Consider the following 24,874-nt stretch of genomic DNA (forward strand, 5'->3'; position numbering starts at 1 on the left):
AGAGATTAAATTAGGGGCAACTCAACCCCTTGATAGAACACCAAGTGAAAATTGTCAAGAAATTAGCCAAGAAACACTGCGGAATTTATTCATGTTGAATCGTCAGATAATTTGTTAAGGAGTGCTTTAAATGTGGTGATGAAGAGTTTTAAGTTGGCTGAATAATGTATATGCGGTTGCTTAAGTAGCATTGAGAATTAAGACGACACAGTATCTTCAGAGGTGTATGATTGGGTCTGATATTGGTGGAGTTTACATTTCATATTTTCAGGGAATAGGAAGTTATAAAAAGCATGATTGCTTACGGTATTTTGTTCATAAAATGTGACTGAGATAAATAAATTTTATCTTTATTTTGAATTAAATTTGAGTTGCTGAGCATACAAAACATTGTACATTTAAAAATTACAAAGAATTTACAAACTATCAGGGGAACCAAACATCTTAGAAAATGCAAAAATTGATGTTTCTTAAAAATGCATACATTTACTAATGAAAATAACATATTGGAGCTTTCTATACAGGAGTTTACTCATTTTGCTGTTTCTGTTTCTGAAAGGTACAAATTTGTCTGTGTTAACTTTGCAAATTAATGTAGCCAACATAAAAGAAAAAAAATCAATGCCACATATCGGCATGCATATATCATAGCTGAGCTTAAGAAATGATATCCTGTATTTGTGTAATTTTTAGAGTTATTATTGTAATGCTGTATAATTTAAGCAGCCTTTCTAATAAGAAATATTTATTCTTTATTTAACCATTATTTACGTTTTGAAACCAACTAAAACAACAGTGCCCTTTTAAGATCTTGTAAACACATTAAACTTGATTATTTCGCCTCACTATCTAAAGAATATAAACTCAAGATTGTCTTACAGTAATAACAGTTTCAATTGACAGAGTGTCTCTTACAAAAAATTATTTTAGTTTATTTCTCAAGGTTTTTTTATTATTATTGATACTTAGTTGCTCCATATATTCAAGTGGGAAAATAGAATAAGGAAAAACTATTGTTTACTGAGTGATGTTTTGTTCCTTGTGCTGTGCTAAATCTTTCACAAAAATTATCCTATATAATCTTAACAATGTACCCTCTGAGTTCAGTTTTTTCATCCTTTACGGAAAGGAAGAATAGTGTGTCACAGAAAACCTCTCTTGTGTATCACCACTTGCTCCTTTCTTCCTCCTTCCTCCATCCTTTTATGAGGGAGGAAAGTGTTTTGTTTTTTTTTTTGTTTGTTTGTTTTTTTTTTGAGGCGGAGTCTTCACTCTGTCCCCCAGGCTGGAGTGCAGTGGCACCATCTCGGCTCACTGCAAGCTCCGCCTCCCGGGTTCACGCCATTCTCCTGCCTCAGCCTCCCGAGTAGCTGGGACTACAGGCGCCCGCCACCGCGCCCGGCTAATTTTTTTTTGTATTTTAGTAGAGACGGGGTTTCACCTTGTTAGCCAGGATGGTCTCGATCTCCTGACCTCGTGATCCGCCCGCCTCGGCCTCCCAAAGTGCAGGGATTACAGGCGTGAGCCACCGCGCCCGGCCGGGAGGAAAGTGTTTTTACATCCAAGAGGATGAGTAGACTTTCACGGATTCCAGATAAATGCATCTGAAAAAGAAAGACTATTAAATTAGATTCATTTCAGGATCATCATTGCTGGAAGACAATTCCCTGAGTCTCTTGCAAACAAGAGCAAAGCCTTTAAAATTTTTGTTGTTGTTTGGGACTCTTTTCAAAGACATTTTATCATCAACAGCATTGTAGAGCGTATTACGAGAACTTCTGTTACACCACATTCTCAATAATGCTGACGTTAGTTTTTAGTTTTGTGCTGCAATTTCTGGTTGGAATGTAGAGATATGGTACTGTAGTTTTAATATTCATTCCCACAATTATTAATTATTTTAACATGTTCCCATGTGCTTACTGGTAATTAGGCTCTCCTTTTTTATAATACACTTTTTACTTTTTGGACAATTTTTAAACTGCCTATATTTTTTAATTAAACAAATTTTGTCCACTTCATACAGTATAAGAATCTTTTATTCAATAGGTGCACAGTAAATATATTTTCCCACTCTTTGATTTGTCTTTTTACAATTTTAATAGTAGAATTTAATATGTAGAAGATGATAAAATATTAAAATCCATTTTATGAATCTTTGATATTTTGTTTCGTATTATTTTTGTTCTGGATTAAAAGAAAGTACTTTGACTCCCCCAATGTCATAAAGATATCCTCCTTTATTATCTTCTAGAAATGTATCGTTTTATCTTGCAACAAGCTCAACTTGTTGATATTTTATTTTTTAATGTATAATAATATTTGTTTAAATTACATTTGGTTTTGGTATTTGTATTTATTTTCACGAGAATGGTTAGATTATACTTTTCCTATTTGAAATAATCTCAGCAGATTTATATAAGAATGCCATATTCTCTTTACACATGTTGTGGTAAGTGTTTTCTATTTTTTCCTTATAATATGGATGAGTTTTTGCAACGTTATCATTATTTTATTTTGTATGGATGAAGAATTCAAAGTGAAGCACAGCCACCTTAACCTGGAACTTTCTCTTTGTGAAGATTTTTGACATTTGATTTTGATTTCTTTTTTTTCTTTTTTTTTTTTAATCATACTTTAAGTTTTAGGGTACATGCGCACAACGTGCAGGTTTGTTACATATGTGTACATGTGCCATGTTGGTTTGCTGCACCCATTAACCTGTCATTTACATTAGGTATTTCTCCTAATGCTATCCCTCCCCCAGCCCTCCCCGCTATGACAGGCTCCAGTGTGTGATGTTCCCCATCCTATGTCCAAGTGTTCTCATTGCTCAATTCCCACTTATGAGTGAAACATGCAGTGTTTGATTTTCTGTCCTTGTGATTTCTTAATAAATGTAACAATATTTATATATTCTTCTATAAAGTTTTACTTGTTCTGCTTTTCAAGAAAACCTCATTAAAACTACATTCTTAAAAATGTATTCACAATTCTTTTTATGTTATACTCTTCAGTCTTTTTAAATACTACAGCATCTATAGCAATGGCCCCTTTTTAATTGATTTGTCAATTGTTGCCTCTCCCATTTTTTCCTTGAAAATATTAGCAGAGTTTTATTAATTTTGTTACTTTGTTGAACATTGTTATGTGCCACCCATATGCTTCTTCAGAAAGTTCAGACAATTCCCCCAGCTACTGAGATTACTGCTGAAGATGGTGCTCGTCTATCAGTCATCTTTGACGATTGCCTTAGAAATGGAATACTAATTCTTTCAAGGATGTCAGTCTTTCCAAAAAGAGTCTGATTCAATAAATGAACAACATAAAAGTATAAATTCCCAGTCTTTCAAGACATCTGGGGACAACTTTAAAGGCTATCCCAACTCCAGAGATTCTCATGTATTCATTCAGCTGAGGTCTTCATTGGAACATATGGGTCTATAGTCTGACTGCATGGTATCAAGGAGGTTAAAACATACATTTAACTATTAAAGAGATTATCAGTGTTGAAGACTCTGAGTATACATAATTTAACAGGAAAAATTATATTAACACGCTATATGAATAAATCATAGAAACACGAAAAAAACAATGGCATAAACTAAGTGAGGTAAAAATAACACAGTGGCTGTGGTGGATGATAGAAGGAATTGAATGTTTCAGAAAAATAAACATGCTGAGTGGATCTCTAAGGTCAGCAAAATAAGAATTGGCCTTAGGAGGGCTAAGATATAGCAATCATTTGCCAAAGCAAGAAGAAATGTGCCAGTGAAGGGGCACCAGCATCACTGAGTTCCCAGTGCTTCAGTTCTGTAGGAAAGAGTTGATGGTAAGAGATGCTGTTAAAGATTAGGTCCCTTTAATAGTAATGGAGTAATTGTAATAGAGCAATTGTAATCATATTAGTAATAGTGATAGAGCCTCTACCCTATAGAGCAAACTTGTTCAACCTACAGCCCACACGCCACATGTTATCTGGGACAACTTTGAATGCTGCCCAACACAAGTTCCTAAACTTTCTTAAAGAGAAAGTTTACCATTTAAGTGCAAAAACCAAATGGACTTAATTATCTTAAGTGGCACAGTAGAGCTTTTGTAAGTCACTTGCCCTCTTTTCTGTATTTTCCTTTATTTCTCAAACTAGATATTTTTTACTGGCCATTGTCCAGTTCACTTATCCCTTTTCTTATGTTTATAATATGCTTTCAAATTTAAATACTAATTTATGAATTTTAATCTTGCATTTTTTTAGTTGTAGAATTTTCATTTGATCTTAATTTTCTGGTCAGATCTCTATCTCTCCACTGGTTTTCTTCAATATTTTAATAATTGCTATCTTATTTTAATTTTTTTATTTTTAATTTTAATAGCTATTTTAATGTGTGTCTTAAAACTACATTATGTAGATGCCTCTAGGTATCTTTTTATTGCTTCCTTTTTTCTTATTGATTTTTAGTCATAAGATTCTGTCACTGGTGTGATTTGAATCATTCAATTTTGGCTTTGTTACATGAAAAAAATGTAAATTTGGGGGAATATTAGATTTCTCCTTTAATTTTGCTCCGTTAGTCAGTTACAATACAGACATATTAGATTGATCCAATTGGGGCTAGATTTCAGAATTTGGAAAGGCTGTACTATTTCTAGTTTGCCCTAATTTTTGGACTCAGAACTTCCGTAGAGATACCATCTGAATCTTTGTATATTCACTAGAGCCCCACTCCTCAGGATGCCCCTCATTCTACGGCTTGATTTCCATGATTGTAAGATTGACAAAATTTTAGCTTACTTTCAGAAGTTTACCAGTTATTTCTATATTGCATCTCTGTCTCTGACTACATAAGTGATGGTTTAGGACTCAGCAAATATTTTTAAAACCAATCACATTACAATGTTTGTGCATTATTGTGAGGTCTTTTTTTCTCCCAGATTTGGCCTCTTAGGTCCTTCCTTAATCTGTAGCCTTGAATTGACTATTCTCCCTTTTTGTCTACTGATAAGGCTATAATGTTTAGGTTACTTCTTTCTGTCAGACCTCTACAGCCCACACTGTAAATGAAAAAGTACCTCTAAGTGGGGAAAATGCTAATGTAGGTGTCACTTCAGTGAATTCTTCTTATCTTTAGTATCTTTGTTGTTAGAACCACACAGCCTTTAGATATGTACAGTCCTGTTCCAGGTTTTGTTTTGTTTTGTTTTGTGGAAGAACTCCATCACAGTAGGAAGAGATACCTCAAAAATCAAGTTCTTTTTGAAATGTGATCTTTCTTCATAGTTGGTTTATTGTCAGGAATATTTAATTTCTCACTCCCTTCTACTGTTAATTAGTGTAGTAAAAGCATTTCCCACCTTTCTTCAAAATAGTCATATATCTTTCCCCAGTTTACCTCTTCATCACAATTCCTATTTACCGTAACATACTTGTGGAAAGGGTATATATCATATACATCCCGATGCCAACATACCTCTTGTCTTATACTTGGAATGAATGATTACTGGTATCATTGGAAGGAAGATGCTCTTTTTCATGGATCATATTAACCCCTGTGATATTCATTTATTTTTTACACTGTACTGTCAATGACAAGATGAAAGTGTCAACAGGTGTTTCAATTATCCAGCCTAGTTATTCCCTTAGCATTACAGCAAACCCCTTTACGGTTTGTGCTACTTGCTTTACTCATAAAAACATTCAATTCAAACCACCAAGTGTAAAGATCAAACAAAAGTGTACCTCTCAAGCTTTAGTATTTTCTGTTTTATGATTTCCGTAAAATTCTTGTTTTATGAAAGAAAAGTTTGTGTTATTTGCTGCATAAGGAGTTGAGTATTTTCATTTTTGGAAAATAATGTCAGTGAGCTTGAGATTTAAAATTATCTCCACAAGTAATTCATTTTTTCATGATCAAATTTGCATTTTAAAATATAGGAATATACATTTATGTATGAATATTTGCATCTTTACTGTTTAAACAGTTGACAGAAAGGTACTTTATAGAGAATAAGAAGAGTTTCTTCTCTTACACAGATGCCACATAATGAAGGTGTTAAGAAAAGTGAGAATACATTTATCTTCCTGTTCTTGGTAATTCTTCCCTAGGACATACTCCAGATACATGGATGAGTATTATTTATTTTTAAGAAAGAAGGTAAACAACTGTCATTCCTGTTTCTTTGCTATGTATGATAACTTTGATACAAAGAATTTCCAATTTGCGAGACTTCAGCAACTTCAGTACAGGCTTCAGACTTCTAAAGTGACATCCTATATAATTTTAGAATAGTTAATAATCATGTTAACTTCTTAATGTCCCCTATACTGTGTGTCATCAATAAATGCATAGGCAATTGGAATACATGTCTACAAAATGTCCGTCCAATCATTGTACATTTTTGCCATCAGATTAATCATTCTGAAATATCAGACTCCTATCTTGAATAAAATCTATATTCCTACCTTAGCTGTACCACTCCTCCATAATTTGGCTGCAGTTAATCCTTTAAAAATTATTCTCATACTTTATCTCAAATTCAGACTGACACATCTAATATTTATTCCTTAAATACCTTCATTCACTCACTTCAAGTCTAATTTGTACCAGGAAGGTTTTCTTCTAAATCTATTTACATCTATTCCACTATCAAAATTTAGGTTTTCAGTTTTCCTAATGTTCTTTTCAAAATTGCAAAATTTAGTAATTTTTCGTACCATGTTATCCCAAAGTAGTTTAAATATGATAAAATTGAACAAATGTTTAGCAAACCAATCCTTCTCTTAATTAAATAATTTATGATACATTTTATATCTAGGGGTTATATAAATTTTCACTTGGGTTTATGACTTCTACCAAGAATTAGAGAAGAGAAATTACATCTCAATGTATTTCATTATGCCTATACAAATTACATACTAAGTAAATTTATTATAAAAATGAGATAAAAAAATAAATTTTTTTTTTTGCACTCTTTAAGTCTAAATTGAAGAAAGGACAAATCTATGTTTATATTTAACCCTTTAGAATAAAAGGTTTTATTATCAGTATGCATCTGTAGATGGTAAGCCATTAAACCAAAATAAAAATACATAATAAAATTTAAAATTTGTGGATTGCTACATGCCATTCAATTATTTTTCTATAATTTTAGAAAAATATTCTGAAATTTTAGATATTTGTGAATTACAGTAAGTTGTTGGCATCTTTACTCTTTGAGTAGTTGAATACCACCTGATCAATTGTATTTTTAGAAAGACTTGTTGCTTGCTTGGCAAAACAGACACAGGTTAAATTTTAATGCATTGACTAAAATGCTGTTATCTTATTTTCAATAAACATTGTTTACAGATTTCAAAGCTGGCTATGAAAATCAACTTCTGATTCTTGTAAGAACTTTACTAACACCGTTTATTATTGACAAATGTAAAAATTAGTAAGCTATACTTTGCAGAATTTAATATTTTTTCATAATCTACTTTCTTTTTAATTATCTATGGAGAAATTAAATACACCAAATACCTCTTAGAATGTCAATGATTGAATAATACCAATATATATTTCTTAATAATGAAATGATAACCTCGTGTATTTCATATCTGTTGTAGTAGGTCATGACAAAAAAATCAACAAAAATAAGTGATCTAAAAAATATTATCTGAAGTGAAATAAAGTTTTGAGTATTTTGGTAGGAAAACTTGAAGTATCTAATTGCCTGTTTCAACTTCTGTGAAAGTTCCTAGTTATTTATGAATATTTGAAGTTATTTTCTTCATTTCTTGTTAATTGCTTGTGACAGCCAAGAGTTAAAATATGGGTATTCTATTATATAACACAGGAGAACAGCTGCAACACAGTCTGCTTCTGCTGATGCTCTTGACAATGTGTCTCCTAATGCCCTAAAAACAGCTTCTCCCTGCATGGCTGTTACTTCACACTTTCTGGTTGGAACAATCGGACTACTGAAATATTCAAGTGTCACACTAGGGATAATCCATTTCCACCCATTGCAAAGAGGTAGCAAGACAAATTTGCAGTGAGAACAGTAAAACAAAACAAATTATTGACAGCCATAATTGTTCTGGTTTGTTAAGAACACGACCAAAAAGTTAAACTCTTTGCAGAAATTTGTATCAACTCTTCATATGGAAAGTTGTTCTATGAAGTTATTCGATATATTAAAAGAGAGAAAATATAGAAAAATTATACACACACATATGTAAAAGATCAAACATGGTAAAAGTAAATGTAGCTCTAATAAGTAATGTCCCTGCTAAAATTATGAACCTCGTTGACAGAAAAGTCATCTGAAGACAGCTCGCTTATTCCTTGGGAACTTTCAGTTTACTCCTAAAATAGATTACAGTTTGTTTTTAGACAAGTTTCACATTACTTGAGCCAGAGATCTTTTCTCACTTTCCCAGGAGAAATCCTTCCACAGATAAATACCAAAATCAGTATTTGTAGTGTGCCTCCTGTTAGTAACAACTAGCAGTATATGAAATAATTTATCTGGGGAAATGCCTGTAGCCACTATTTTTAGTCATTTAAACTTAGCCTAAACAAAACTAACTATCCTAGGAAAGTACACTGTCTAAAAAGGTATGAGCTTTAAGACCCAAAGTGTCTATCCTCTTAAAAGGCCATGTAGTTCTACAAAAGTAAAACTACATAAAGGATTCTTGGACCTACAATGAAAGTAAATAAAAACAAAGTCTTAAGGAAAATAAATATTTAAATTTATCTGGTTTATTGACATCTTTCTATGTTTCCTATCACATCAGGCAATAGTAAAAATAATAAAAACATATTTGACTATATAGAATTCTTCTATATGAGTACTTTCACTCAAAATTAAGAAATGTGTTAAAATCTGCTACCAATGTATCTGATTGATATGCTTATATATGTGAGTCTTAGGAAAGAGAGCAAAGCTGCTCAATTACTTGGAACTCATATCTCAGTTCAAAAGAGAAAATAGAAAGTGCACAGCATGTAAGTAAATATTTTTTAAAATTGCAAACCAAAGAAATTAAATGAGGTCGGAAAGCTGTGAGCAAAAAGGTTAATTCTCAGCAGGGACCCTCAAAGGCACAAATGTGCAAGGGAGAGTACCAGAGTTTCAATGATACTTAAATGTTTATTAATTTTTTTTTTTATTTTGTAGAAAGTAACTGGAAAGTAATGTCAGAAAGTATCTACAACTAAGCAGTTTAGAATTTTGTAGAGAAACTTCATTGCACAAATAAAATGGCTAATCTTAAAAGATTATGTATCTGAATTGTGAAGAGAGAAGAATTTGCTTACTCATGAGACAATGAATTGATGAGAGAAACCTGATACACATAACAAAATGACCTGACTTTGCCTAAATCTGACTATCCCTTAGATTTGTGGCTATTTTAATAAGAACTACACTGATTTCCAGATTGCAGAATCTAGAAATCAAAAGTTATTCATTCTATCAAACAACGTAAAGGACTGACATATTTTTGAAGTGATGAAAATGACAGTAAAGAAATACACTATTACTTTTTTTGCTGGTGAAAATCTGTATAAGGTAGCCAAAGATAAAATATTCCAAGTTTACTCTTTTTTAATAACTTTTTTTCATGTTAAGTTAGAAGTATTTTGTGGTTAAAAAATTGAAAAATAAGAGGGTAGCTTGAACAAACAACAAATTATAAAGTAGTTTCCACCTCTTAGGCAATTATTGCTAATGTTTATATCATTTCTTCTCTTCATGTGAAGTTATTGAGCATCTGTATTATATTAATATTGCATATGTTGTTGAATATAAAATTTTCACAAATTTCTTTTCCATTTAACAATATATAATGCAAATTTCTCTATACATTTATTATTGAAAAAATATTTTTAGTGATGGCATATCTCAGTCCTCATTATTTTCCCTATATTCCACACCCACACAAATATATGTGGCTATGAATATCAATGGACATGCAATTTTTATATATAATATTGGGTTTTTTTCCTTAAATCTATTTCTAGTAATAACATTAGCTCACAGGTTAAAGGACATTAATAATTGGTTGTCTGTGAAAATAATTGTGAAACATAAAAATATTTATTCACAATTTATACTCTTCCAAAATGCTGAAAATATTCAAGTCTTTTATCTTAGCATAGATGAATTTATCAACATTCTTTAATCGGATAAGCCAAAATTGGAATATACTTTGGCTACTAGTAAAGTTCACTATTGTGTCAATATATTTATTGGCCATCTACTCATTAATTAACTCAGCCTTATTTTACATTTCTCTCTCTCTCTCTCTGTCTCTCTCTCTCTCTCTCTCTCTCTATATATATATATAGTCTCTCAGATTCTAATCTGCTGCTGATCCATGATGTAGCCTGTTTCTGATGTGAGGAAACCATATATATGTAGCTTCTAAAAGCAGAAAACGATATTTCTAATTAATAAAGTGAGAAAGAAAATACAAATGTACACTCAGTTTTTAGATCAGAAGGCAGCCAGAAGATTTGGCAATGCTTTCCTTGTAGGAAAGTTACTGTCACTGATACATTGCTGCTCTTAGTGTTGTATATGTATGTGTGTATGTGAGAAGTATGAATGATTTTTATTTGATTAGAGACAAGAGCAGTTTCAAAATATACACAAGTGAAGAATTACTTGCAATTTATTTTACTTGCATTAATTATTGTGGGCATATGCCAACAAATTAGTTTTACTTCTCACTGCATGAGGATTGTGGATGTTGAATGGAAGAATTGAAAAAATATTCTTACATAGCCTTTTTATCTGTTATATATTTGAAAAAAAAGACTTGATATTTTATGTTTAAACAGTTTGTTTAAACAAACTGACAGTAACACAAATAACACTTTTGAGCAATATAATGATCACGAAGATTTTTTTTTAAATTAGCATAGTGTTTTAAAATAATTCTCTTAAAATATATTCAGATCACATGTGAAAAACAATGTTTATCATTGAAGATACTTGCTGCAGTGTGACAAGCAAAATGAAAGAGAAGGACTCAGCTTTTAACGGAGCAGTTGGTAATAGGCTCTGGTCTTTATTTGTCCTTGGTCAAGACCAGAATACTAACGATGTGAAAGATGGATCCTTTTGTACTTGAGTGTTTCTGAATGGCTGTTTAAGGAATTCTTCCATTGTAATCACTATTTCAGGAGCAAGAGATCTCCCTTTCTCTTGTATTGTTTGTATGTAAATGCATTTTCATTATTGAAGGATATTGGAGTCAATAATTTGTTATTTCTTGTTTTTTAAATTTTTTTATTATACTTTAAGTTCTAGGGTACTTGTGCACAACGTGCAGGTTTGTTCGATATGTATACATGTGCCATGTTGGTGTGCTGCACCCATTAACTCGTCATTTACATTAAATACATCTCCTAATGCTATCCCTCTCCCCTCCCCCAATACCACGACAGTCCCTGGTGTGTGATGTTCCCCTTCCTGTGTCCAAGTGTTCTCATTGTTCAATTTCCACCTCTAATTGGGTGATACCACCTCAGGTTACGCGGGAAACCTGAAATACAGAAAAATATGAAGTGGGCGAACATTTATGTTGGTCATATAAATTATTTGCACATAGCTTTAATGTTCTCTTTGAAATGCTATATTTCTTAGAAAATGAATCCATGAGGTTTGAGATGCATAACCTAATGTGACTATAGTTTTTCAACTCATTACAAACTCAATAATTATTATTAAATACCTATTGTTTCACAGCCCCTCAATATGTTAGGAAGATAATATAACATAGGTAATTTAACAATTGTGAATTAATTACCTGCAAAATGTAAGGCGCACTATAATCAATACTATGTATATGTGAGTTCCTTTAAGAACACCATTTAGGAGAGCATTACCCACCGACCTGACGAAATTGTTGTACATTTTCTATTTGATAAGAGAGAACCAACATCAGCTGTCACCCAATGGAAGTCTGCATTATAATTGAACAATACTGATATATTAGTCTCATCCAATCTTACTAAAAAGATTAGTTAATTCTGAAAGTTATATGAACTGTTGGGGAAGTCCAATTCTGTAAGATTTAGAATTGCTAAAAATTTAATCCAAGAATTTCTGAAATTTATCTCTAATTTATTCCACAAATGTTCTTTTTCTCCTTAACCACTTTTACAAACCTCCTTATTAAAATTAAAAAGAAAAACATATACATATCAACATTTTAAATAGCAGTGATATATTAGTATTATTTAAGACCTGTGAATGTAGAGCAATGTATTCAGACTTCGATAGAATCAAGGCCCGTGCTTCCGGGCTTGAGGTCAGAGCACAAGACAATCTGACACAACATGTCTGCTCTACATCATCCTTCTTCATTTTCCTGATATTCTCCAATTTAACCAACCTAAAAAAATGATGGAATTGTCCAGAATAAAGGTGGCTGTGGAATTACTGATTACACAGTATTTAATTTAATGTTTAACATTAATAAGGAATGCTAGAATGATTTTTCATATAGCCTTCAGTAGCTTTCATTTCCAACTCCGGGAAAAATATCTCAATATTTTGTTATTGTGTGTTAGATTTACTGGAGATTTTGGTTACTGTATTATCAGAATTAAAAAGAAAATTCTTCCTATTCCTAGTGTTCTGAGTTTTTTTCTTTTTTTAGTTTGTGAATGAGAGTGGCCTTTTTTTTTTCAAATGCATTTTTGCATCTATCAAGATGACTACATGTTTATTTTTTCTTTTGCTAATAGGATAAAGTACATTGATTGATCCACAAATATTGTATTTTCACTATTATTCTGCTTTTCATATTTTCTCATTTGCGTGTACCTTTTTCTTTGACTTATGTGTTATTCAAAAATACGTTTATATTTATGATCATGTATCCTTTCTCTATATGGATTTGTCTCTATGATCTTATTCATGTTCCTCTTCATTCCTTGCCTTTCATATATATTTTCTCTCTTTTCTTGCTGTATTCATTTTTTTGTATGCATATATTTTATATTTACCTTTTTCCTCAAATCATTGAAAAGTTGAACACTGTAATTGTATTTTTAAGAGTACCTACTCTAGAAATTTTAAAATGTCTTTTTTTATATTTAAAGGTAACCACCATCTGTACTCTAATTTCAAACAATACAAAGTGTTTTAACATTTTGATTCTCATAAGCTCCCTCCTGTATATTTACTTCTTTGGTTTTCAGTTTAAAAATTATCGAAACTCAAAAAAGATTTTTTCTTCCATTCTCTGTCATTTTTTTGTTTAACTTTATAGTTATCATCTTATTTGTTCATTCATTGCTTCTTACAGTACAAGCTTTCCAGTTGAATTTTCTTTTTCTTTTAATAATCTTTGTAATTTCTATTAATGAGAGGAAATGTAGTAAACACAGTATTTGTTTGTTTAAAAATAATTCTTTTTTCCCTTTTTACAAATTCTACTGAGATAATGTTCCATCATATTTAAGATATGTATCCAATGTCTTCTAACATCCATTATTAGTTTTGAGAAACTGTGGTAGACAAACTGTACAGTGAGCTACAATTATCTTCACCTCCTAGTCTCCTTGTGTAATCTACAACTATTAAGTGTGGGCAAAATCCGTGACTTGCTTCTAATAGAATTTGATAAAAGTTGCCATATCCATATTGATGTTACATACTACTTTAATCTCAACTTGGGAGCTGACTCTGGCTTTGAAAAAACAAACTGTGATGCTGCTGTACATTGCTCTATAGCAAAGGACTTAAGGCAGCCTTTGACTGATACGCAATCAGATCCTAATGCTCTGAGTATGACAGCCTACATGGAACAGAATGCTGTCAACCATCCATATGAGCTCTGAAGCTCAGAAAACTGGAGATTCTTCCCCAGTTGTATTTTCAGATAAGTACACAGGCCTGGATGTCACTTTCACTGAGGCCTTGAAAAGGACAAGGCTAAGTCCACAGTTTCTGTGGACTTCCGGCCCACAAAAACTATGTGATCATAAATGGACATTGTGTTTTGCTACTAAGTTTGTGGTATTATTGTTGTGATAACAATATAAGATACACACATTCGTAATACCTGAAAGCAGAGTTTTGTGATAATTTTGTGGCAGTGGCTTTCTAATTAGGCAATATACTGAGGAAGAAGGATATTGACGATATGGTATTGAAAGTCTGATTTGCCTTTTACAGGCTAGTATTATTAGAAATCTAGATTTGAGGGATGCAAAAGGAAGTGAAAAAGGTATTATTGAAAACTGGGAAAAGGAAATTCTGTTTATATGGTGACAGAAAAGTTAGGAAAGGTGCTGCCTATAGTTAAGTGGAAGATAGAAGAAATAAGAGAAAAATTTAGTTTATAGCCAAGGAGATGCTTAGGCAAATTGTTGAAGTTGCTGCTTGGTTTCTTCATGTTGTTTATAAATGTAATAGAAAAGAGATAATCTGAGGAATTTGTTGTTAAACAAAAAGAAAGCGTGTCTTGATTCTTAACCTCTTCACTTGTGCCGCAGATCCAAAAATTTTTCGGGAAAGTAATATCAGCAAAGATTCTACCAACTTGGCTGAAAAAGACAGAAAAAGTACACAATGATAGGAGCCCATTTGATGCCCAAAATCCCGTTGTCAGGCAACAGGCTGTTAAAAAAAGGACTTAGCTGCACACATGTGATACATTTCATTAAATAGTGTATTAGTGAGCTCTCCTGCTGCTAATAAAGATATACCTAAGGCTGCGTAATTCATAAAGAAAAGAGGTTTAATTGACTCACAGTTCCACATGGCTCTGGAGACCTCACAAATTGTGGTAGAAGGTGAAGGAAGAGCAAAGTCACATTTTACATGGCAGCAGGCAAAGAGAGTATGTGCAGAACTCCCCTCTATAAAACCATCAGAACTCATGAGACTTATTCACTATCTTGAGAACAGCACAGGAAAAAACCACACCCGTGATTAATTACCTCCCACTGGGTCCCTCCCATGATACGTGGGAATTACAGGCACTGTAATTTAAGATGTGATTTGTGTGAGGACACAGTCAAACCACATCATTCTACCCCAGCCCCTCTCAAATCTCATGTCTTCAAATTTCAAAACCAACTGTGACTTCCCAAGAGTTCCCCAGTCTTAACGCATTTCGGCATTAACTTGAAAGTACACAGTCCAAAGTCTCATCTGAGACAAGGCAACTCTCTTCCACCTATGAGCCTGTGAAATACAAAGCAAGTTAAGTACTTCCTGGATACAATGGGAGTACAGGCATTGGGTAAATTTACCCATTCCAAATAGAAGAAATTGGCCAAAACAAAGGGGCTACAGATCCATGAAAGTTTGAAATCCCATACGGCAACCATTAAAACTTAAATTTCCAAAGTGATCTCCTTTGACTCCTTGTCTATCATGAAAGTCTCCCTGATGCAAGAACTGGGCTCCCTTGGTTTTGGGTGGCTCCACCCCTGTGGCTTTGCAGAGTACAGTGAGACAGAGGTGGGAGGGGGTCTCTGGAGAAATTCCAATCAACCTGCCCACTGAGGTGGAGCCTCAGGAAGTTCACTATGTTTGTAGCAGGGAGGAGCCTGACCCCTCCTCTTCTGTGTGGAACCTGGGATTCAGTCAGCCCGGTGGGAGACTCTCTAGCAGGACTCTGACCTAGGGAGAGTCCCTGTTTCCTCTTTTTCTTCCTTTTCACCCAATAAAACCCTGCTTCACTTACTCTTCAAGCTGTCTGCGAGCCTAAATTTTCATAGTGTGAGATGGATAAGAAACCCATATCTAGTTGAACTGAGGAAAGTTTTGTACCATTTTTGATGTGCAACGTAGGGGCTCAAGGAGTGGCGAGTGAAATGGGGACTCAAAACCTTTCACTGTTGCTCCTAAGCTTTTCCATCCTCCGATTTCTGGGGGTGGGGAAACCATGCCCCCACCCCCTGTTGCTCTTGGGCCTTTTCAAGGCCTTTTCCTTCCTTTTTCTTGACCGACCAGTGAGCAGCAGCTCCTGGCTGCTCTCCCCTGCCTGCTGGGAATTGGACACATGGCCCAAGGTGTCCGGGATGGCTGACTGGTGTTTTCCCAGTGGCGGAGTCTTTCCCTTCTCCGGTTAGGGAGTTGAACTCTATTGGACAGTAATTAACCCATGTATGCAGGAAGTTGCAAACTTTTTGCGTGTGAAAAATCAGATCTTGGTGATGACCTTGAGCAGTAGGATATAAATAACTCCCAAAACCGTAGCATTCCAATAATGGAACTCTAGGTATAAATGGATTAAGCTTAAACTTTTCTCCTTGCTGGAGGAACCAGCTGCATAAGAATAAGAGGTTCTTCTTCAGGCATTTTTAAACTGTTTCTTTTCTTTATCCTTCTCTACCCCATCAGCAGTTAACCTTAGAAATCTTTTTTTTCCCGTTTTAGAGTACGTTTTTACTAGGCCAGTCCCCGCCCCCCTATCTTCCCCCGCCCCACCGCCCCACCCCACCAACTATCGCTGTTAGTACTCTCTGTAAAGTTTTGATTGTGAAAAAGGATCTTGTGGGGACTGGGTTTTCTTCTGCCTGTGTGTGTATTGTGTGTAACGTCTGTAAAAATAACTCTAATTAACTTGGCCTAAAGAAAAACAAGTGCTTGGATCAAGTTTTTTTTTTTTTTAAGGGAAGACATAAGCTGCAGTAACTTTCAGTTTGTGACTTTAATCTTTGATAAATAAAAACAACCTTAAAGATTATTGGTAAAATGCAGGTGTCATTAAAATGTAAATAGGTGAACTAAACTATGCAGGTAAGATGCAAGGTTTGCTAAGTGTTTTGAGATTGCTAACTACGTTTTGGGTTTTGAGAACTATTTGGCTTGCTAGCTTCACAACTGGTAAGGCCTGGGGAAATATGGAGCTAACCGTGCCCTTTACTAATAAGGCAAACCTTGGCTGCAGTGAGCACACAATTAGAGCAACTTACCAAGTTTTACCTTAAAGTTAAAAATCGCTAGGGGTTAATTGAAACTACTGGAAATAGATTTATATGCAAGGTGTGTAAAAACAGTAAAATGTGTTTTTTAGTAAAAGGTTATAAGGAGGCATAGAAATATAAACTTTTGCCTAGGGTTAAAGGACTGTTTTGAGTTAGATAGGGAAAGCTGAAGGTTCAAAGAGGTGGAGGAAGAATTGTGGAAATTTATCTCGTAGAAGAGGTTCTCTGTGTGAACATACTGACTAAATTAAAAAAAAAAAAAAAAGGTATTAGGCGGTTTTTCTGTAAATTGAGCGTTGCAATAAAAGCATAACAAGGTTTTCCTAAGGTGCTAATCTGCTCTTTGGCAAAATTTGTAAAGGGTTATAAAAGGCTTTGCTTCTTTAGAATTTCTGAGTCATCATTTTGGCAAAATAAATAACTTACGGTAATCTGGAATTCTGTTTTATAATATCAAGTCTTTTTAAACTTAACATATTTAGAAGCCTTTCCAAAATCAAACTTAAGTTTCAAAATTGTCTTCTCTGACACGTGACTTTTCAGATAGTCCAGAAGGACTTGGAATGTCCAGAAAAAGGAAGTAAACAGGATTATTTGACATGTTTCGGTATATGGAATTGCCAGAATGACGCTCAGTCTTCTTTAGGTTATATTTTTGTGAATAATGCTAATATATGTTCCAAAAAAGTATGGGATTTTCCAAAATTCAAATGTCTGAGTGTATGCTATCATTCATAATGAAGATTTGTATGTTGTTATTGTAAACTTAAGAAACAATTGTGTTTCTAACTGTAACTACCCTGGACACTTCACTATTCATAGATAATTATTGTCTTGTTTAATTCTTTTCAAAAGATGGTTTATAATAAGCTGTAGGACGCTGATAGGTGCTCTGAAATACAATTTCTGATTGTATTTGAGGCAGTCAGGTTTCTGTTAACTTTAGAGATTGTAACATTGGAATAAAGAAAAATGTACAGGACTCATGAAAAGCTGAAATAGTCACAAATATAAAGCAAAACAAGAGTTATCTAAATGGACTGAACTCAGAAAGCTGAAGCAACCTTTTTGACTTTTACTTAGAATATTGCTGATCCTTGTTTGTTCTACAGAGTCAAGGAAATTGATTTTGAACTATTTATAGCCTTTAATAATTAAGTAAGGTATACATTCTGTGATCAAAATTTGGAGCATGTTTGTTTCTCTCTGCCTGGTTCTTCTAGAATTTAGAAACTATCTGTGGGTATTCTTAACTTATGGCAGTACAGTTGCTTGCATCAGTGCAGTAAGAATCCATTTTTCTTTTGCAACAGGACACAATTGGAGAAAGTGGTTATTTTACCAAGTCTTTGACTGGTAGGGTATGCTTCTGTTTAAGGAGTCAGTCTCAACTTGCAGAACCAATAAAAGCCCAGTAGGGAAACTGACCTCATACCCCTGTCTACACAGTACCTTTATAAAGTTCCTGACCTGTGGTCAGTAAAGAATGTCACTTTCTAACAGGCCTAGGAACTCCAAGTTTATCATGGAAACTTAAGGGGAGAGGATCACCCAACTCACAGGTATTTGAGGATACAAACCCCTGGCTAGACTGTGCTTTAAAAGGTGTTATCTGGGATTCCTTTAAAAGGTTCTATCTGTGATTGGGTGCAACCACCATGTACACAAAGTGTGGAGCACACTTCCATCAAAGTCAATCCAAAAGGCCTGTATAGAAATAATTATTTTTGCTGTACTTCATGAAAATCATCAGACAAATTATAAGACTAAAGTCTGTTTTGCAAACCACTTAGCCCTATGATGATTTGTTTTTTTAACAAAAAATGAGGTTAGAGAGAGAGAAGTTATGTTTCAAAACTTATCATACATTTGTCATTAAATTCTTAACTCATTAGATGTTTTTAAATTTTTGCTTACATTTTGGACTAACTCTGCTTGTCCCTGTGAAAACCAGCAAACTCCAGCTGCAGATCAAAAAGAACAAGAGGGATGAGTAATGTAAAAGTCTGGATCTATATTCTAGTTCTGAGCAATTATCCTGCAAATCCTGCCAGGTGATGGAATAAATAGAGTGCCCATCACCAGAGGTTTCCTTTTTGGGAAAGTAAAACCAAAGGAACTAACCAAGCCATCCACCATGCACCCAAATCCTAGCAAGTTTAACTATAGCTACCAGTTATCTGGATGTGTCATAAGACATCCTTTCCTCTCCCTTGTTGGAGGAGGACTCAGTTCCACAGTTTTACCTTAGCATTCAGTTTATGATAAGGAGTCCACACACCCCACTGAGACACATTTTTTTCCCAAACTCAATTTCAAGCTTTGGGTCAAAGCCCTAGGAAGGAAAGTTGGATCTGAGGGATCCAAAAGAAGACAATAATGGAAGTTAAAAGGCACAGCGCAGGTGACTATGGCTGATTCCTGCCAATTAAGCCACCCCAAGCTTCCTGTTTCATGGATAAATGCCACGTTAATATCCATGGCATAAATGAGCTCTAGAGATCTGCAAGGCTACTGACAATAAGGCAGATAGAGGCATAGGTGAGAGCTGATGATAATTCCTATTCTCTAGGCCCTCCCTGCTTCATAAATGCAAGCCACTTTGGCATTCATGGTGGGACCTGCCAAGGTCATCGGGACTTGGGGATGCAAAGATGGAAGAGAGAAAGAGGATGCTCTGCCCTCACTCCCTCATGTACTGTGGGTATATGCTAGGAAGAGAAGGAGACCAGGGATGCCTGCTTCCCTCTTTCTAGATGGGTAGCCATTCATTTTTAGTCTCTACCCCTTTCAAATGCATCCTGAAGCCCTGGGACTCAAAAAATACATCTTTTTTTTTTTTTTTCTCTCTCTCTCTCTCTCTTCCTCTGTCCTCTCTTCACTGATAGGTAATTGTGTCTTCATACTATTAGACACTCCCCTCAAATGTATCCTCCAAACTGGAAAGAATTACTTTCTCAATCATTAAACTGGTTGGCTTAGGATCAGGGGAAGGGAACTCAGAAGCCCAACATGTTGGCAATAGGATAAAGTGTTTTTGCCAGTCGAACTTTAGGCCTCCCTCTCCCTGTGCAAACTGGCAAAAGGTTTTGGGATTTTTGAGCTGTTCTTACCCCTCCCTTTGTTTCATTTTGCTACATGTGTTCTAATAACCTGATTTGTCTGTGCTTGCCTTCAGGCCATCAAACTCCAAACAGTCAGACAACCAGAGCTTCTGACAATGGTGCCTTCTACTGGGAACCCTTAGATAGGCCTCTGAGAGAGCTCTAACTGCCATTTCCCTCAAAACAGCACCCCACATCAGCAGGAAGCAGTTAAAATTGGTCTTCTTTCTTATCCTTAATGTAATGGCAGTTAGATATACTTCATTAGAATGGGTAATGAAACAGCCAAGTGGGAGGGGATACCTGGAGACACTCCAATCAGCCTGCCCACTGAGGTGGAGCCTCTAGAAGTTCATGACATATGCAGCAGGGAAGAGCCTGGCCCCTCCTCTTCCTGTGTGGAACCTGGGATTCAGACTGTTGGGCAGGAAGTGCTCTAGTAGGCACTCTAGCCTAGCAAGAGTCCTTGTTTCCCCATTTTCTTTCTTTTTATCCAATAAAACCCTGCTTCAGTCACCCTTCAAACCATCTGTGAGCCTAAATTTCTGTGGCTGTAGGATGGACAAAGACCCCGTTTTACACGAACTAAAAAAGTTCTGCACAACAGCTCCCCGCCTGGCTGATTTCATGGACTGTTGTTGATTGTCTGTGGCTTTTCCGGGAACACAGGGCAAGCTGTCAGTGGATCTACCATTCTGGGTTCTGGAGGACAGTGGTCCTCTTCTCACAGCTCCACTAGGCCGTGGCCCCAGTGGGAACCCTGTGTGGGAACTCCAACCCCACCTCTGCCTTTCACACTACCGTAGCAGAGGTACTCCATGAGGGCCTCCCCTCTGTAGCAAACTTCTGCCTGAACATCTAGGCATTTCTATACATCCTCTGAAATCTAGGCAGAGATTTCCAAACTTCAGTTATTGATTTCTGTGCACTCATACGCCCCACACCAAGTGTAAGTTGCCAACAGTTGGGGCTTGCACACTCTGAAGCAATGGCCTGAACTGTATGTTGACTCCTTTTAGCCACAGCTAGAGCTGAAACAGCTGGGATGCAGGGCACTGCACCATGTTCAGTGACTGAATAGAGCAGGGAGGCCCTGGGCCCAGCTCATGAAACTTTTTCCGTCCTAGGCCTCCAAATTTGTAATGGGAGGGGTGGCTGAAGATCTCTGACATGCCCTGGAGATATTTTTTCCATTGTCTTGGTGATTAACATTGAGATCCTCCTTACTTATGCAAATTTATGCAATCTGCTTGATTTTTCTCCCCAGAAAATGGGTTATTCTTTTATACTGCATTGTCAGGCTGCAAATTTTCCAAACTTTCATTCTCTCACCTCTTGAATGCGTTGCCACTTAGAAATTTCTTCCACCAGATATCCCAAATAATCTCTCTCAAGTTCAAAGTTCCACAGGTCTCTAGGGCAGAGATAAAATGCCACCCGTCTCTTTGTTAAAACCTAGCAAGAGTCACCTTTATTTCAGTTTCCAACAATTTCCTCATTTCCATCTGAGACCACCTCAACCTGGACTTCATTGTCCATATCACTATCGACATTTTGGTCAAAGCCATTCAACAAGTATCTAGGAAGTTCTAAGCTTCCCCACATCTTCCCCTTCTGAGCCCTTGAAGTCTCTAGGAAGTTCCAAACTTTCTCACATTTTCTTATCTTCTTCTGAGACATCCAAAATGTTCCAGCCTCTGCCTGTCACCCAGTTCCAAAGTCACTTCCACATTTTTTGGTATCTTTAGAGCAGCACCCCACTCTACCGGCCCAATTTATTGTATTAGTTTGTTCTCACGCTGCTAATACAGACATACCAAAAACTGGGTAATTTACAGAGGAAAGGGTTTGAATTGATTCACAGTTCCACATAGTTGGGGAGGCCTCACAATCACGGTGGAAAGTGAAGGAAAAGCAAAGTTACATCTTATATGATGGAAGGCTAATAGTGTGTGCAAGGGAGCTTCCCTTTATAAAACCATCAGATGTCATGAGACTTATTCACTATCAGAAGAACAGCCTGGGAAAAAAAAAAAAGCCCTCGTGATTCAGTTACCTCTAGCTGGGTCTCTCCCACAACATGGGGAATTATGGGAGCTACAATTCAATATGAGATTTGGGTGAGCACACAGCCAAACCATATCAAATAGGAAGGATGTCCTGGAGGACAGAAATCAGGGTAAAGAAGCAGAGCTGAAAGGTAATGAGAACTACTTCTAGGCTTTAAAATCTAATCAAGGAATTTCCAGTGTTCCGCAAGCTAACAACTGCTCTAGACCAGTGGATAGCTTTTTATCTCCAAATTTCCCCTTATTTAAATCATAATTTTAATAGCTGCCATCCTCCATCTATTCTACCATTGTATGATTGAGTGTGTGTGGCGGTGGTGGTATAGCGTAATGGTGGGCTGCAGCAAATGCAAACTAAGATGGGCCACAATTACCCCCACTTCCTTACATAAGATTCTTCTCTTGAGTATGGGCAAGACCTATGGCTTGTTACTAACCAGTGTAATATTGATCTTTTTAGTATAGTTTTGTTTTGTTTTTCCAAATCATAGTTTCTCACTTGAGTTGAGTCACTTCTGTTGCTAAATCTAACTAATGGTTTCTAGTTTAAATTTTTTTGGAGAATTATTGTTTATTTTACAATCTACATGAGTATTTTTGAAGTATTATGATTATTACTTGCCTATTCAGCCTAATGTTTTGTATTGCCAAATGCATTAAATATAATTATTTCAATTCTTGACTTCTAATGTCTTGTTATAGCACTAATGGTTCGTCTGTTTATTGTCTATTCTTGTTCTTGTTTATGTTGCCTTATTGCTTTATATTTGTGAGCTCCAACCTCTTGGAAAGTTATGTGTAGGTTTTATTGAGGCCTAAGTTGTAATTGTGTTCCTACACAAGAGATGTGTGATTGCTGCTGGCAGATGCTTGCAGACAATATAATTCCCATTACTACATTGCAATATATTCATAATTTAAAAATGTAATGACAAGCAAGGGGCATGTATTAGGGCTGAAAACTTGCCCAGAGGCTTGCTTGTGTTTACTAAATCTCTTGGGAGACTTTCCTGTCCATTTAGCAATTTTTTCCGAGCAGTATTTTTTCCTGGAAATGTCCTCAGCAGTGGGCAAGATTATTTATAATTTATACTCAAATTAATGCTCTGGACCATAGGATACCAATTTCTTGCAGGAGGAAGAGAAAAGCTGGAGTCTTGTGACATAGGTAGATGGACCTGCACCAGTTTTCCCTGAGGCCATGAAAAAGAAACTCGAATTCATTCAGTTTATCAAATGCCTTCAAGGTAAATACAAGTCTCTGTCTATGCTTCTGTCTCTGGGTTTTATTTTCACTTGATGTCTGGCCTCAGAGTATTAATATAAATGTTTAAATAAGTGTCTCAAAACATTTAAGCAACTGTTTTACATGTTTTCAGAGATAGGTTAATCAGGATACCTAATCAAATACTCTCTTAGAATCAGAATTTCTTAAAGTTTTATAATCAGCTTTCAAACTTCACATCCTTCATAACTTAAGTTCCAGGTTCTTTCAAACTTAAAAAAAAATTATAGTACTTAAAAGTTTAAAACAGTGTTATAGACTGAATTGTGTCTCCTAAAGTTTATAACATTGAATGTCACTCTATTTTGAGATAGATAATAACGTTGAATAAGATCACAAAAGTGGGACTTATGATATCCATCATAGCATTAGTGTATGTTACAGGCTACATATTTGTGTCTCCCCAAAATTTGTGTGTAAAAATCTTAACGTTAACACTACATGAGAAGGTCTGAGGAGATGAAGCCTTTGGAAAAAGATTAAATCATGAGTATAGAGCCCTATGAAAGGGATTAATGCCCTTAAAAAACAGATCTGATACAGCTCTCTTCCTTTTTCACCATATGAGGACACAGCCAGAGTTTGGCAGTCTGCAACTTAGAAGTCTATTGCCATAATCTGACTATATTGGCACCCTGATCTTAAATGTCCAGCCTTCAGAACTGTGAGAAATAAACATTGGTTATTTATATGCCACCTAGTCTATAGTACTTTGTCATAAAAGCCCAAGTTGAATAAGATAGTGTTCTTACGAGAAGAGAGACTAGAGAGCTTATTCTTATTTCTCTTGCTACTAAGACACAGTGAGAATGTATCCTTCTACAAGCCAGTGAAAGAACCCTTACCTGAAACAGAATCAGCTGGCACCTCAGTCTTAAGACTTTCCAGTCTCCAAAACTGTAAGAAATGAATTCCTCTTGTTTAGGCCACCCAGTCTATAATGTTTTATTATGAGAACTGGAACAGACTAATACAGATTTTAGTACCAAGAAATGGATTGCTGCTGTAACAAGTATCTAAACATGTGGAGGTTACTTTGGATCTGGACTGAAGCTAGAAAGGTTTTGAGGTGCAATTTTGAAATGTGAATGTTAAGGATAATTCTGATGAGAGCTTAGATATAAATGAAGAACATGGTGTTGGGAACTGGAGGAAAGTCAATCCTTGTTATAGAGCAGCAAATAACTTGGCTGAACAATGGTCTAATGCACTGTAATTTTAAAGTAAACTAAATATGGTAGGAGTCCTTGTGGGTAAATCATACCCTAACTTAATAGGTAGACAAGATTGAAAATCTAACTTAGGAGTGTGTGTCTACAACAATAGCTGAGCCTTGGCTAATCCCAGCAGTCATACTTCAACCACTCATACACTGCTGAGTGTTCAAACTGTGTTCACATAAGACAAATGTCAACCTGTAACCAACCCAGGTGTTTCTGTACCTCACTTCCGATTTATGTACGTCACTTTACA

This window comes from Theropithecus gelada, chromosome 17 (assembly GCF_003255815.1).
Source record: "Theropithecus gelada isolate Dixy chromosome 17, Tgel_1.0, whole genome shotgun sequence".
Classification (NCBI taxonomy): Eukaryota; Metazoa; Chordata; class Mammalia; order Primates; family Cercopithecidae; genus Theropithecus; species Theropithecus gelada.